This window comes from Lepidochelys olivacea (genome assembly GCF_965140295.1).
Source record: "Lepidochelys olivacea isolate rLepOli2 genome assembly, chromosome: 14".
NCBI lineage: Eukaryota > Metazoa > Chordata > Testudines > Cheloniidae > Lepidochelys > Lepidochelys olivacea.
In genome coordinates, this window is record NC_140424.1 from 37,126,492 (window position 1) to 37,142,107 (window position 15,616).

The 15,616-nt window shown below is 44.2% G+C and overlaps 2 pseudogenes across 2 annotated transcripts in view; one reads left to right on the plus strand and one right to left on the minus strand.

Moving 5' to 3' along the window:
• Positions 1–15,616, plus strand: part of LOC311530619 (olfactory receptor 5AP2-like) — a 404,829-nt pseudogene that overhangs the window by 16,891 nt on the left and 372,322 nt on the right. The window lies entirely within an intron of this gene.
• LOC311530212 (olfactory receptor 5AP2-like) lies at positions 10,520–14,262 on the minus strand (annotated as a pseudogene). Its single transcript has 2 exons — positions 14,246–14,262; positions 10,520–11,682 (listed from the first exon to the last, which is right to left on the minus strand). The product of its transcript is annotated as an olfactory receptor 5AP2-like (transcript).

Consider the following 15,616-nt stretch of genomic DNA (forward strand, 5'->3'; position numbering starts at 1 on the left):
TTGCCAGTCTGGAGCACCAGGGTTATTGGTGACCCTCCATCATCCTCATTTCATGCTAGGAAGCAGATTCAGTCCTGCTGTATTTCCAATATCTTTGATGGAGTTGGACCATCATTGCCTCTTTCTTATTACTTCTTTCATGCAGCATTTCAGGATCTCCCTTGTCTTTCCGCATGATGGAGAAAAAGGAGATTTTTTCCTCTCTTCCTCCTCCTAAATGTTGTATATCTTTTTTCTGCCTTCATCTCCCAGCTCTTCCTGGGGTGCGATCCTCCCTCCACAATACATGAATAGTTCAAAGCTGTTGTATACACTCTGGGATTCAGGAAGAACATGGCCCTTGGGTGGGATCTGGGTGGAACTGTTCTGTTTCTTCAGCACCCCCTGTCCTTTCCCATGTATCACACTCAATGATAGTGATTGCTCCTCTTTACCAGCCATTCATTACTCTGCCTCCATTCTGCCATAGCCTGGAAACAGCCTCTCCAATATGTGTTCTCCGCGACAGCCACATATGGCAACCCCAAAATCCTTTCAAAGTTAATGCCAAAAAGTGAGTGACTGAATTCTTATTCAGGCAAGCTTCCTGTGACGTTAATGGGGCTACTCACATTGAGGATCGAAGATTCACAGGCAATTGAATTTTGACCCCTGTTCTCACCCATACCCCCCACCTAATGCAACTAGATTTATAGCAGAAGAGTGACATCACTCATCTCTAGACACATCTCCCCAGAGTGCTGCTGGAATTGCCTTGCACGCTGCAACTATGCTGGCTCTGGTCTCTCTTCTTTGGTGGATCAGTAAGACCTTAGCACTTTAGTGGGTGTGGTAACCTAGTGTAAAGATCACCATATATATGGGCAAGATTCTGTCTCCCTCTAGTGTCTGGACAAAACAAAGACAGCAGCCTGCCACAAATTGACATGCAAAGAATGTTATTACTTTAGGTTAAGTGCAGAGGCCTGAGTTTTTGTTACAGGTGATTCTGGATTCAATACATTTCAGAGAGACAGAAAGTATCTATCTACCCCCATACACATTTGCCTTATACATTTCTGGTTATAAAATTTGCAGGTGACACCAAACTGAAAGAGGTTGCAAGAACAGCTTTAGAATTCCATGAGTCTTTGGAACTTCCATTGTCTCCCTGACTCTTCATTCCATGCAGACAGTGAGTGACACACACATCTATGTCTCTTAGGTTGCCTGGAGAGCAAATTTAACTCTTTTCCCCCCAACTGGGTAGTCACTAAGCTTATAGGGGAAACTGAGACATGCATAAGACATGCATATTACAAACATTCCCACTTTGTCACAAGTGTATTAATAAGGGTATCATATGCAAGATATGGCATATGATTTTTCAGCTCTTCTCAGCACTGGTGAGGAGTTAGATGGAGTAACCTGCAGCACTAGAACTTGGGACCACAAGGGTTCTAGGTTGCTGAAGCCTCCACAGACTGCCCACTGATCTTTCTTCAGACCTGCTCCTGAGAGATCATAGACTCCAGCTTCTGACCCAGCCTGTCTCCTGGTTTGCACTCTGGCCTGTCTCGGATTCTGACCCTCGAGTACCTGACTCCCGACTGCCACTAGGTCTGACTGCTCATGACCCAGGGGCGACAAGTATTGTGTCCAGATTTGAGTACCACACTTTAAGAAAGATGTGGACACCTTTTATCAGGCTGTGGGTGGGAAGGATCAGAGAATGGCAGAATGTTAGTTTCCAGCCCCAGTGACCTGGCCAGCCGCAAACCACAGCTGTCACGGAGCAAGGGGGGAGAAGAGAGGAGGGAACTGTGTCTTCCTGAGTCAGAAATCCTTCCCTTGGGCTGGTCCTGGGACAGTGTAGCAGTGTCCCCATCTCTGATGAAGCACAGGAACAGGTAGCTTGTGGCAATGAAATGCTGAATAACACTGATGGGGGCTAAGTCATCAGTGAGAACTCTTGGCCCACCTGTAGAGTTACCTTCCCTTATTCAGTCATTTCAGGTAATAGAACTGCCACATTCCAATTAGCAGGAGATGAAGAGTGGGGATTGGTTGATTTACCTCTGATTTCACCAAGGTCCCGACACAAAGTGACCTGAGCTACTGACTTGGCCATGTGTAAAATGTATTCCTAATCTAGTGATTTGACAAAATTCTTTTTAACAATTTAGCTTCATAAAAACATAGTGTCTTCAAATGTAACCTACATACATATTTTAAATGAGTTCTTACATTGAAGAAAGTGTGAAGAGAATGTTTCATTCCAGTTTTAAGATCACTCGGCCCAAAGCTAGATATGACAAATGCTAAATTTCTTAAGGATCTTATTTTAATTATTTTATTGTAATGAACTAATTAAAATATTTACTTGCAAATTCATCCACTCAAAGAATAATAATCCAAATTCAGGGAGGATGCACAGTATTCTTCAGACATTAGTGTGGGAGTGAGGGTCCAGTGAATGTCTAAGGATATTCCTTGGTGTCCTAGTTTTCCTGTAACACGAGTCAGAGGGCCACAGTAGGCAATACCCAGACTCTACACTTGGATTCAGAAAGCCATGATTCTGATAATCATGAATACATATATATAAGCCTAAAATCTCTCTATTCATTTAAAAGACAAAAAATATAGGACAGCTTTTCTCAAAGGCTTCCTTCACCTCCTTGTTTCTCAGACTGTATATGAGGGGGTTGACCAATGGGGTCAGGACTCCATAGAAGACAGAGAACACTTTGCTCAGGTCCCTCAGTACATCAGAGTCTGATACCAAATACACAATGATTAGAGTCCCATAGAAAATTGTCACCACAATGAGATGAGAGGAGCAGGTGGAAAAGGTCTTTTGCCTCCCGATGGTGGAAGGGATTCTCAGGATGGTGGAGATGATACATACATGGGATGTCAGCGTCAATAGAAATGGAGGAAATGTCAATATGGAGGAATGTATGACAGCTGCACTTCCAGGATGTGGGTGTCACTGCAGAATAGTTTTATTATTGGACTAAAATCACAAAAGAAATGGTCAATTTCATGGGGGCCACAGAATGTTAATTGTGACATCGTAGATAGTAAGAAGGCAGCAGACATAAATCCAGTTATCCATGACCCGACCACTAGCTAGAGGCACAACCTGTCTCATTCATCCAAACCACCTTGGTCTTCACCTCCCCATTCTGTGGCCCCAACAAAATTGACCATTTCTTCTGCAATGTGCTGTCGGTGCTCCAGCTGGTTTGTGCCGACACATCCCGCAACAAAATGTCCAACATCACAGTCACTGTGGTCTTCCTCGCCACCCCGTTCATGCTCATCCTCACCTCCTATGCCCACATCATCGCCACTGTCCTGAGAATGTCCTCACCAAGGAGCAGGCACAGAGCCTTCTCCACCTGCTCCTCACATCTTGTGATGGCGACACTCTTCTACGGCTCTGGCATGGTCATATATCTGCATCCCAAATCAAACTACACGCTAGAGAATGACAAGCTGCTGTCCCTCTTCTATACCGTGGTCACCCCCATGATGAACCCCAACATCTGCAGCCTGAGAAACAAGGAGATGAAGGGGGCACGGAGGAGGAGGGTGGCTGGGAAGAGGTTGCCCCCATTACAGAAAGGGTTTTGCCTCAGGCTAAATTAGAACCCAACCCTGAAGCCACTGGAGTCAATCACAGTGTTCCCATTGACTTGAAAAGCAGCTACTTTTCACATGCCCAATTTAAAACATAGGGGAAGGATAAACTGGTGGTTTAGAGGAAGTATAATCTGGTGGTTCTCACCCTACCCTGAGATTAAGAAAACCAAGATTAAATTCCTTGCTCCGCTAAAAGCTTGCAGGGTGAGTCACCTACGGCAAGAATAAATCCTTTTTTAAAAAGTCATGTAGGGCCAGATTTTCAGCAGTATTTAGGTGTCTAAAGAGGCAGATAGTTGCCTAATGAGATTTTCACAAGTGCTTAAGCATGTTAAGCAACTATGGCCAGATTTTTAAAGATGATTAGACACCTAGTGGGACTTTCAAAAGTGCCAGGGAGTCTAACACCCATTGGAATAAATGGGATTTAGGCACCAATCTACATCTTTAGGCATATAAATATCTTTTAAAACCTGATCCCTAACTCTCTTTGATTTCTGTGGGAGATAGACACCTTGTAAGATTTTCAAAAGTGCCTATCTGAATTATTAGGTACCTAAATTCCTAGAAAACTCTGGCTCTCTCTTCATCCCTTCTGTGCAATGGGGACTGACTCAGAGAGGATGTGGATAAAATGGGGATAAAAAACACTTCCTAACCTCACAGGGCTTTTAAATAATGATAATAAAATAATAAATAATAATAATAATAATAATCCCCATAGGTATGAATGAGCAGTTCAGGAACACGTTAGGAGTGCAAGACATCACGATCCATGACATCCAGAAGACAGCGCCTTTAGGCACTGTGAGAATTTTAAGGAAAGTCAAAGAAGAACGAGTGCATTTGAGCATCTAAAATGCAAGAATTTTGCAGAGGTTTTAACAGAAGTACTGACTACCCAAACCTATGTTTGTGGTCAGAATTTATTGGTGACTCGTGGAGGTACATTTTAGACACTAGCTTTCCCTTATTTATTCTAAAAGATCTTGTATGTTATGAAGGCTATTGTTAAACAAACAAACAAAAAAACATCACCAGGATGTAACATTGAGGGAAAATATTAAGAATAATAATTGGAGCACTCATGAAAAAGTATGCATGTGTTTAAATTTAGTAATGAGAAGTCATTACTTTCCAGAATCCTACACATGATGATATGTAATTTGGAGAGGATAGCTAGATAGATAGATGGATATTTAAAGGGTCTGGATTTTCAGAAAGTGCTGAGCACCTGCCTTTTGGAAATCAGGCACCTTTAAGGCTTTTGAAGTTGGGATCCCAAATTCACTAGTCCCTTTTGAAAATCTTAGCCCAGCCTGGTTTCTAGGAACATAGGCCAGATTCACTGATATCCTCTGACTACTCCACACCACTGATGGAAATTGAGGGTATCTCTACACTACAAACACCAGAGTGACATAGCTGCAGCACTGGTAGTATAGACACTTGCTACAGTGACGGAAGGGTTTTCTCTGTCGCTGTAGTAAATCCACCCCCTTGAAAGGCGGTAGGTAGGATGATGGAAGAATTCTATACCGTGCGTCTACACTGGGGCTTAGGTTGGCTTAACCATGTCTTTCAAGGCAGTGCACACAGCAGCCGGAGAGTTAGACCCAATGGTCAGATTGCTGGAAGGTCTCAAAACATTTTATTGTGTTTGAATGTCCCCAGGCTTTGGATCTGGATTGTGCACCTTGGAATCATTGCTGCTGAAAACTGAAGTGAGGAGATTTTCACTGAAATATCCAGATTTCTTCTTCTTCTAATGATCTGTGAACAATAACAGCCTTCACTCCAATCACTTACAGGCTTAAAACCTGAGCACAGAATTAAGAAGTTAGAACTGATCAGATTTGTTTTAATGTCTTCATAAATATGTAAACAAATAAAAACGCACAATTCAGATTGCTTTGATTCCTTGGGAATTGTATTATGTCTTTCTTCTGATTATTTAGAAATCTGCACCATGTTTGTGAATACATTTATGAGTGTCATGGCTGTGCAGAAATCTGTAAAAGTTGAACCAAGAGTACAGAATAGCATCTCCCTGAGTCTGCAGGGAGCCTGAACCAATCTCCCTGAGAGGGGAAGCTTCCCCGAGTCTGACCAATGCAGCAACATCTGCCCGAGTCTACAGGGGGCTTGAAACAATTGCTCTAAGATGGAGACATTGTGTTGTTGATAAAATCCTATTTTCCGAAAATCCTTTTGTCAGGCTATTTTTCAAAAATTCTAATTTAGGCATCTTTGAAAATCCACCCCCTGTTCCAATTTAGTGTGAAGTATTAGGAAGCCATGAGACATACCCAGGAGATTCCTGATGCATTTATTGAATGTTCAATGGACAGCACAAAAGAAGGTTGTGCTGTCTTATTACAAACATCCCAGGGCCAGTGATACAGAAATTAACTAGCAAAAGAAGAGGACTTCATTACAAATAATAGGTCAGATTGTGATCTCAGTAGGAAGACAAAGGGACAGCTCCCCAGATGGCTTAAATCATTGGCTTCTTTGGAGTCAGTTGGCCAGATCCCCACCTGGTGAAAATCAGTGACACTCCACTGGAGGCCAATGGATGAGCTAGATAGAAAAAAACAAAATGTATATAGCTCGAGTCCCAGCTACAAAAATGCACTTGCGCCACTGTAGCCCTTCTGATGAAGACACTAAACTGATGGGAGAGAGTTTGCCCAATGGCTTAGTAATGCCACTGCCACAAGAAGCTCTCCTGCCAACATAGCACTGTCTACACGTGGGAGTTAAGGTCACTATAACTACATCGCTCAGGGGTGAGGATTTTTCACACCCCTGAGTGACGTAGTTATACCAAAGTAAGTGTGTTGTGTCGACCTGGCCTGCGACAGCATGAGAATGACTCTATAGCCTGGTGGTTTTAGAGCAATTACCTAGGAAGGGAGTGGCCCAGAATCCCATTCCTTTCCCCTTTTGTTATTCAGACACAGTGGAACAGCTTCAGTAGGAGGACTGAGGGAGCACCATGTCAGAATATCCCATAGCCCAGTGGTTCGGGCACTCACCTGAGAGGTGGCAGATCTCTGTTCAAATCCCTTCTTCCCCACAGGCAGTGGGGGGACTTGAAGAGGAGGGTCTCCCGCATTCCAGGGAAGTGCTCTAAGATTTGGGCTAGAAGTCACTATGGCATTCCTCTTCCTCCCACCCCAGCTTCTTGCAAGAAACATGTTAGGCTCCTAACTCAAAGAGAAGGTTCACAGCTGAGCATCCCAATCAAAAGTAGGCACTGAACTCCCTGCAAGGGGCTGGGCTTAGCACACAGCCCTCTCCTTGGCATTTCCCATGGACTAACTCCGTCAGCTCCTAGCATGTGCTGGCTTTTATGGATCCCATTCTAAGTGAGTTGTAGCTCACAAAAGCTTATGCTCAAATAAATTGGTTAGTCTCTAAGGTGCCACAAGTACTCCTATTCTTAGGTGTCTATCCCTCCCATTCATTGCATAGGGGCCTGGGCACCTAATTCAGGCTTTGTGATCCCAGTGATTTTCTAGACACCTAAAAGTTCAGTGTGGTGACTCACCTAATACTCAACAAACAGAAGGAAAGAGGGTTGTAAAGTGTTATTGTCACACACAGGACAAGAAAAAATATTTGGAAATTAACAAGCAAGAAAAAACTCACCATGATAAATAACAGGCCAGATTCTAACCTCAGTGTAAATGTGGAGTAACATCATCAGCTTCAGTAAAGTTACTCCACGTTTACCGGGGGGTGTAAATGAGATTGTAACATGGCTCACAGCTGGGCCCAAAATTCCTTTCTTACTTCTTTCCCTTTGTAAAGTAGGAAAGGCCACAGAGAAATCTTGCAGACACATTTGTTTTCCAGGCAGCTGTACTATGATTCTGCACAGTGTACATTTCTGTGTTAGAGTGGTGTCATGTGAGCACTGACTAACAAACATGTATGTATATGTAGCTTACAAATTCTGCGTATCTATCTAGGGTGGGATTCCCAAAGTATTGAAGACATATAGGAGTTAGGTGCTCAAGTCACTTTTGACGGAATATGCTCTTTGTACTCCCTTAACACATTTTAAACATCCCACCCCTTAGGGCTTTGTTTATGGCCCATTGATAGAGTATCTAAGCAGCCTCTGTTGCCAGGGCTCATGATTTTACTGCCAGTCTCATGAAATTTGGCGTTTCTCTTAAAGCCCCAGCTTCAAGAGTCTTGAGATTTCCAGCGAACCTCACCTTTCAAAGAAGTAAGATTCTAGCCGTCATGGTTGCAGAGGAAAGCTGGAAATGTGACATCTAAATGCTCAGGAGACAGAAGATGAATAAGCCTCCCCGCAACAATGTATCTTTTTTCAATATCTCAGGATTTTTAAGCCATTCTCATCATTTTTTCAGACCTGTCTCATTAAATTTGCATTCTTGGGGTGGAGTTTATGGGCTTGTTTTTGGGTCAGTCTACCCTGCAATCGTGGGACGTGATTTCAGCTGGTGTAGACAGTCCCCGGCGAGCTTTATTCTAGCGACCAAGTACTGGAGCATTAGCGCTGCGGCAGGGCTCGCTTCAGCTGCGACTAGCCATGCAAGTAAGGTCACCGGGTTCCAGCTGGGCTGCTACAGCCCAGCCTGAAGCACACGCTGCTGCAGCGCCATTGCTCGGGTACCTGAGCTGGCTAGATTAAAGCTGACTCGGGTGTGTCTACACGAGCTGCAGTCACACCCCGCCATGGCCGCGCAGACATCCCCCTCGCTGCAGCGTTAGCTCGAGGCCCAACTCGTTTTTAATTCCGGGTAATTTGTTTAGGCAAAACTTTAAAAAACAAAGTAACAGTATTTTTGTAAGAGCTCCTTTAAGCAGTTAGAAAGCAATAACATGTCTTTTTATATTTTATTTTATTATTGTAAAACCCTTCTTTGCATGAGGGTTTTGTATAACATTGTTATTCCTCAGGAACTTATTTCTTCACAGTTTACATTCCCTTAAGCTATTTTTACCGGGTGTTTTCTTACTGTGCAAGGCACTTCAACAAAGAATTACTAAAATCTTCCTTTGTGTCAGAGATGATAGTTAGGGAAATTAAGTAAACAGCATCTTTTTAAAATGTAAAAACATGCTTATATTATTTTTAAAATTTGTGATAGTAAAGACTGGGAATGTCGTGGGGTTCTACCCTAGAGAGGTGAAGAACAGGGCCTCAGAGAGACTGAGAGGGCTCCATGGGGCAGCTAACCCTGAACCGTGACAATGTACATCAGTAAATAAGCTCCATAAACTAAGGCTGGGTTATTTCACTGGTGTCTGTGTGCAGGTTGCCCCTGGGCTTGTGACAGCCCAATGCTGGGTCCTTGATCATGTGCAAAAGACAGAAAGGTTTTATTTAGCATCGCCTGCTGCAGGGGAGGTGCCACTTTCAGCCATCTCACTCAGCAGCAACAGGCAAGACACTGGGAGTAAATTGAAACAATAGCCCCGTATCACGCCCACCTTCCCTCAGGGAGGGTCTGGCCAGCACCAGTCTCTAGTCAGTTCCTGCTCCCAGCCAGGCCTCTCTCACATACTGAGAGCTGGAGATCTGCATCCCCTCCCAGCCAGCTCCCAACTGAGCTGGGCTTTCCCCTGTTAGCTCCTCCCTCCAAGGCTGACACCTCTTGCAGGTGTAGTGGTATATAAGCGTTGTATCAACCAGGCAAGGTACTAACAAGCTTCAACAGGACTTTATTTTCAAAGTGGAAACCTCTTTACCAAGCTGCTGCTGCACCCTCTGTAGCTCTCTCCCAGCCTCTTAATTCCTCCCCCATCCTTCCTGTTTCCTGTCCTTTCAGACTCCCAATTCTAATAATTACAAGCAACATCTAAACACCACAATAAGAACATAAGAATGGCCATACTGGGTCAGACCTATGGTCCATCTAGCCCAGTATCCTGTCTGTTGACAGTGGCCAATGCCAGATGCTTCAGAGAGAATGACCAGAACAGGGAATCATTGAGTGATCCATCCCCTGTCGTCCAGTCCCAGCTTCTGGCAATCAGAGGCTAGGGACACTCAGAGAATGGGGTTGCATTCCTGACCATCTTGGCTAATAGCCATTGATGGACCTATCCTCTGTTACCCTGGCATCCCACTTCCGAGGACCAATCATCTGCAAGTCATCTGGGGAGAATGATTTGTGACAGCAGCTCTTGCTAGCAGTTCTCAAGCAGCATCGTCTCTCTCTCTCTGTGATTTCTTTGCTCTTCTTAAACTCTATGATTAAGACTTTGGACACGTGCCAACATTGTGGTTAAGCACTTGCTGCTGCATTCAATGTCATGACCTGCTGCTTTACTGCTGTTCACTATTTTTGCATGGGTATGTTATTTTTCTACCCCAACTTGATGTCTACATGATATGCCCGCTTTCAGTTAATGGTGTTTAGGGCTATCTCTTGTTTTCCATTATCATCCTCCATGAACTGATGTAATTATTTTTTTAATCCAGTTATACTTTTGGCCTTCACAACATCTCCAGGCAATGAGTTCCACAGGTTGACTGTGTGTTGTTTGAAGAAGTACTTCCTTTTGTTTGTTTTAAACCTGCTGCCAATTAATTTCATTGGGTGACCCCTGGTTCTTGTGCTATGTGAAGGGGTGAATAACACTACCTTATTCACTTTCTCCACACCAGTCATGATTTTATAGACTTCTATCATTCCCCATCTTAATCATCTCTTTTCTGAGCTGAACAGTTCCAGTCTTTGTAATCTCTCCTCATACGGAAGCTGTTCTATACTCCTAACCATTTTTGTTGCCCTTCTCTGTACCTTTTCCAATTCTCACATATCTTTTTTGAAGTGGGATGACCAGAACTGCACACACTATTCAAAGTGTGGGCACACCATGAATTTATATAGTGGCAATGGAGTGGGACAGAGTGACTGAGCCCACAGCAGCTCATTATCCTCTTCCTGGCCAGTGTGGGTTTGTATCACAGTGTCTAAGTGATGTACATAATCAAATTCTATTGAGATCTGGGCTAGATTATTCAAAGTGGCCTAAAGGAATTAGGCAATCATCTGACACTGGGAATTGGGCAGCAAACATCTTTAGGTCCTTCTGAAAATCACAGCTTAATTATGCCAAAGTTATGCAGCACGACTTTCCTAAAGGCCCTCTTCACCTCTTTGTTCCTTAGACTGTAGATGACGGGGTTGAACATCAGGGTGACGACCGTGTACATAGGGACAGAGCTTTATGGAAGCCTGGGGACTGCTCTGTGTATGGCACCACATACATGATAATGATGGTCCCATAATACAGACTCACCACCAGTAGGTGAGAGGCACCGGTGGAAAATGCCTTCTGCCTCCCGGCAGCGGAGACAATTTGCAGGATGGCTGAGAGGATAAGAACGTAAGACACAATGATGAAGAGGAAAGGGACCAGGGTTACCAGGGAGCAGGAGACCAGAATGATCATTTCCACCAGTGGGCTTTTTGCCCAGGATAATTTGAGCAGCTCCTCCATGTCACAGAAGAAATTATTAATTTCACTGGAGCCGCAGAAGCTTAGGTGGGGCACCATCCCCACTGCTAATGCACTGACTGATATACCAGTTATCCAGGAGGCAGATACCAACTGAAGGAAGACCATGAGGTTCATTATAATCTTATAGCTGAGTGAGTTGCATATGGATAAATAATGGTCATAAGCCATGACTGCAAGAAGGAAGCACTCTATGCAAGCCAAAGCACTGAAGAAGAACAACTTCGTGATACAATCCCTGAAGGAGATTGTCCCATCTTCTGCCAGGAACCCAGGCAGCATCTGGGGACAAAGACTGAGGTGTAGCAGGTTTCAAGGAAAGACAAGTTCCCCATAAAGAAGTACATGGGGGTATGAAGGTGCTGATCAGCCACAACTAGTGCAACAATGAGAAGGTTCCCGGCCATAGTCACAATGTAGATCACTAGAAACACCACAAAAAGCAGAATCTTAACTTCATTCAGGTTCCCGAATCCCAGGAGGATGAACTTGGTGATGGATGTTTGATGTGCCCATTGTATATGTGCCACGTGTTTTCTGAAAAGAAAGAAAGAATTTAATTAAACAAGAAAGATCTTCTCTCTCCAAATATGTCCTTGTTATTCCATCCCTTTTAACTTTATTCAATATTTACTGAAGGTCAAATTTTCAAAATGTATTTAAGGGCCTAAAGATTCAGTTGGGCACCTAGTGGGATTTTACAACACTTCAGTACCTAAAATTCATTGATTTCAACAGATATTAGTTGTTTAGATGCTTTTGGAAATCCCACTAGGTATCTAAATACCTTTAAAAATATGACCCATAACCCATTTAAGTGCATTAGTAAATCCAATTAGGCACCTATCTGCATCTTTAGGCACCTAAATACCTTTGAAAATCTGTCCGTTAGTGTATAATACATTTTCACCCGACCTGATGAAATATGACAGTTGTTACAACATTTAAAAATACGTCTGCTAATATGACACCAGAACTTCACAGAAGGACTCTTTTTGGCTACCTCTGTAAAGAGGAAAAAAATAATAACAGAGGCACGTGGCAGCAAACCCCAGAGTGACCTACCTATAATTTCTTCAGCAACATACATAACACATATTGGTAAAATTCTCACTCCACACCCACTGTATTGGTATAATGGGGTCTTAGTTGAACTGGTCCAAAACAGTTTTTTCAATGGGAAATTTTTAAGTTTTCAGAAAAACAAACAAACAAACAAATAAAAAGACCTTGACAAGAAAGTTTCTGGCCAAAAATTAGAGTTGCAGTGCCTCCTGGGATACGTAGTTTGCTCCACATGTCTCCGTTCTCAAGGGTCTGGGATCCCCCTGTCTGGAATACACCTTCCACAATGCAGGAGGAACAAGGACTCCATCTTGCACAGCTATCCCTCACTAAAATGGCAGACCATGATGCACTATGGGGGATGTAGTCCAGCAGGGGAATCCCAGCTTGGAAAGGAGAATAGGGACACTAAGAGCAAACTACAACTCCCAGAAGGCACAGCAACTCCTATTATTTAGGTAAAAACTTTCAGTTTATGGCCAAACTGTTTTGATAAAAAGAAAACAAAAACAAAAACAAAACGGAAATTTTCCTGCCTTGAGACTGCATAGAATCATAGAATATCAGGGTTGGAAGGGACCTCAGGAGGTCATCTAGTCCAACCCCCTGCTCAAAGCAGGACTGATCCCCAATTAAATCATCCCAGCCAGGGCTTTGTCAAGCCTGACCTTAAAAACTTCTAAGGAAGAAGATTCCACCACCTCCCTAGGTAACGCATTCCAGTGTTTCACCACCCTCCTAGTGAAAAAGTTTTTCCTAATATCCAACCTAAACCTCCCCCACTGCAACTTGAGACCATTACTCCTTATTCTGTCATCTGCTACCACTGAGAACAGTCTAGATCCATCCTCTTTGGAACCCCCTGTCAGGGAGTTGAAAGCAGCTATCAAATCCCCCCTCATTCTTCCATTCCGCAGACTAAACAATCCCAGTTCCCTCAGCCTCTCCTCATAAGTCATGTGTTCCATTCCCCTAATCATTTTTGTTTCCCAATTTTTCCACAACCTTCTTGTAGTGGGGGGCCCAGAACTGGACACAGTACTCCAGATGAGGCCTCACCAATGTCGAATAGAGGAGAATGATCACGTCCCTCGATCTGCTGACAAAGCCCCTACTTATACATCCCAAAATGCCATTGGCCTTCTTGGCAACAAGGGCACATTGTTGACTCATATCCAGCTTCTTGTCCACTGTAACCTCTAGGTCCTTTTCTGCAGAACTGCTGCCTAGCCATTCGGTCCCTAGTCTGTAGCGGTGCATGGGATTCTTCCATCCTAGGTGCAGGACTCTGCACTTGTCCTTGTTGAACCTCAGATTTCTTTTGGCCCAATTCTCTAATTTGTCTAGGGCCCTCTGGATCCTATCCCTACCCTCCAGTGTATCTAGCTCTCCTGCCAGTTTAGTGTCATCTGCAAACTTCCTGAGGGTGCAATCCACACCATCCTCCAGATCATTTATGAAGATATTGAACAAAACCAGACTGAGGACCGACCCCTGGGGCACTCCACTTGATACCGGCTGCCAACTAGACATGGAGCTATTGATCACTACCCATTGAGCCCGACAATCTAGCCAACTTTCTATCCACCTTATAGTCCATTCATCCAGCCCATATTTCTTTAACTTGCTGGCAAGAATACTGTGGGAGACCGTGTCAAAAGCTTTGCTAAAGTCAAGGAACAACATGTCCACCTCTTTCCCCTCATCCACAGAGCCAGTTATCTCGTCATAGAAGGCAATTAGATTAGTCAGACATGATTTGCCCTTGGTGAATCCATGCTGACTGTTCCTGATCACTTTCCTCTCGTGTAAGTGCTTCAGGATTGATTCCTTGAGGACCTGCTCCATGATTTTTTCCAGGGACTGAGGAGAGGCTGACCTGCCTGTAGTTCCCCGGATCCTCCTCCTTCCCTTTTTTAAAGATGGGCTCTACATTAGCCTTTTTCCAGTCTTCCGGGACTTCCCCCGATCACCATGAGTTTTCAAAGATAATGGCCAATCGCTCTGCAATCACATCCGCCAACTGCTTCAGTACTCTTGGATGCAACGCATCCGGCCCCATGGACTTGTGCTCATCCAGCTTTTCTAAATAGTCCTGAACCACTTCTTTCTCCACAGAGGGCTGGTCACCTTCTCCCCATGCTGCGCTGCCCAGTGCAGTAGTCTGGGAGCTGACCTTGTTCGTGAAAACAGAGGCAAAAAAGCATTGAGTACATTACCTCTTTCCACATCCTCTGTCACTAGGTTGCCTCCCTCATTCAGTAAGGGGCCCACACTTTCCTTGACTTTCTTCTTGTTGCTAACATACCTGAAGAAACCCTTCTTGTTATTCTGAACATCTCTTGCTAGCTGCAACTCCAGGTGTGATTTGGTCTTCCTGATTTCACTCCTGCATCCCCGAGCAATTTTTTATTCTCTTCCCCGGTCATTTGTCCTGTCTTCCACTTCTTGTAAGCTTCTTTTTTGTGTTCAAGATCAGCAAGGAGTTCACTGTTAAGCCAAGCTGGTCGCCTGCCATATTTACTATTCTTTCAACACATCGGGATGGTTTGTCCCTGTAACCTCAATAAGGATTCTTTAAAATACAGCCAGCTCTCCTGGACTCCTTTCCCCCTCATGTTATTCTCCCAGGGGATCCTGCCCATCAGTTCCCTGAGGGAGTCAAAGTCTGCTTTTCTGAAGTCCAGGGTCCGTATTCTGCTGCTTTCCTTTCTTCCCTGTGTCAGGATCCTGAACTCTACCATCTCATGGTCATTGCCTCCCAGGTTCCCATCCACTTTTGCTTCCCCTACCAATTCTTCCCGGTTTCCGAGCAGCAGGTCAAGAAAAGCTCTGCCCCTAGTTGGTTCCTCCAGCAGGAAATTGTCCCCTACACTTTTCAGAAACTTCCTAGATTGTCTGTGCACTGTTGTATTGCTCTCCCAGCAGATATCAGGGTGATTGAAGTCTCCCATGAGAACCAGGGCCTGCGATCTAGTAACTTCCGTGAGTTGCCGGAAGAAAGCCTCGTCCACCTCAAGCCCCTGGTCCGGTGGTCTATAGCAGACTCCCACCACCATATGTGCCCCTGGGTAAAATGGGTATGAAAAGTGTCTCACATGCCTTGGCACTCACTTTGCAGAGGTGTAAATGATCGTACAAAGCACAAGTAGCGTTGCTCCCAACATTATTTGTGCTATGGAAAAGTTCAAGTTTCTGCTGAAAACCAAAAGATTTGGGGCAAAAATGCAATTTGCAGTGGGCTCCTGAGGTCCCCATTCTCCTTTATGAGTTGGGATTCCCAGCTGGACTCCATCTCCCACAATGCACCACAGTCTCCCTTTTAGGTGAGGGGAAGCTGTGCATCATGGAGGCCCTGGCCCATTGTGGATGATAGAGGTGTGAGGAGCAAAGTACAGCAAATTGT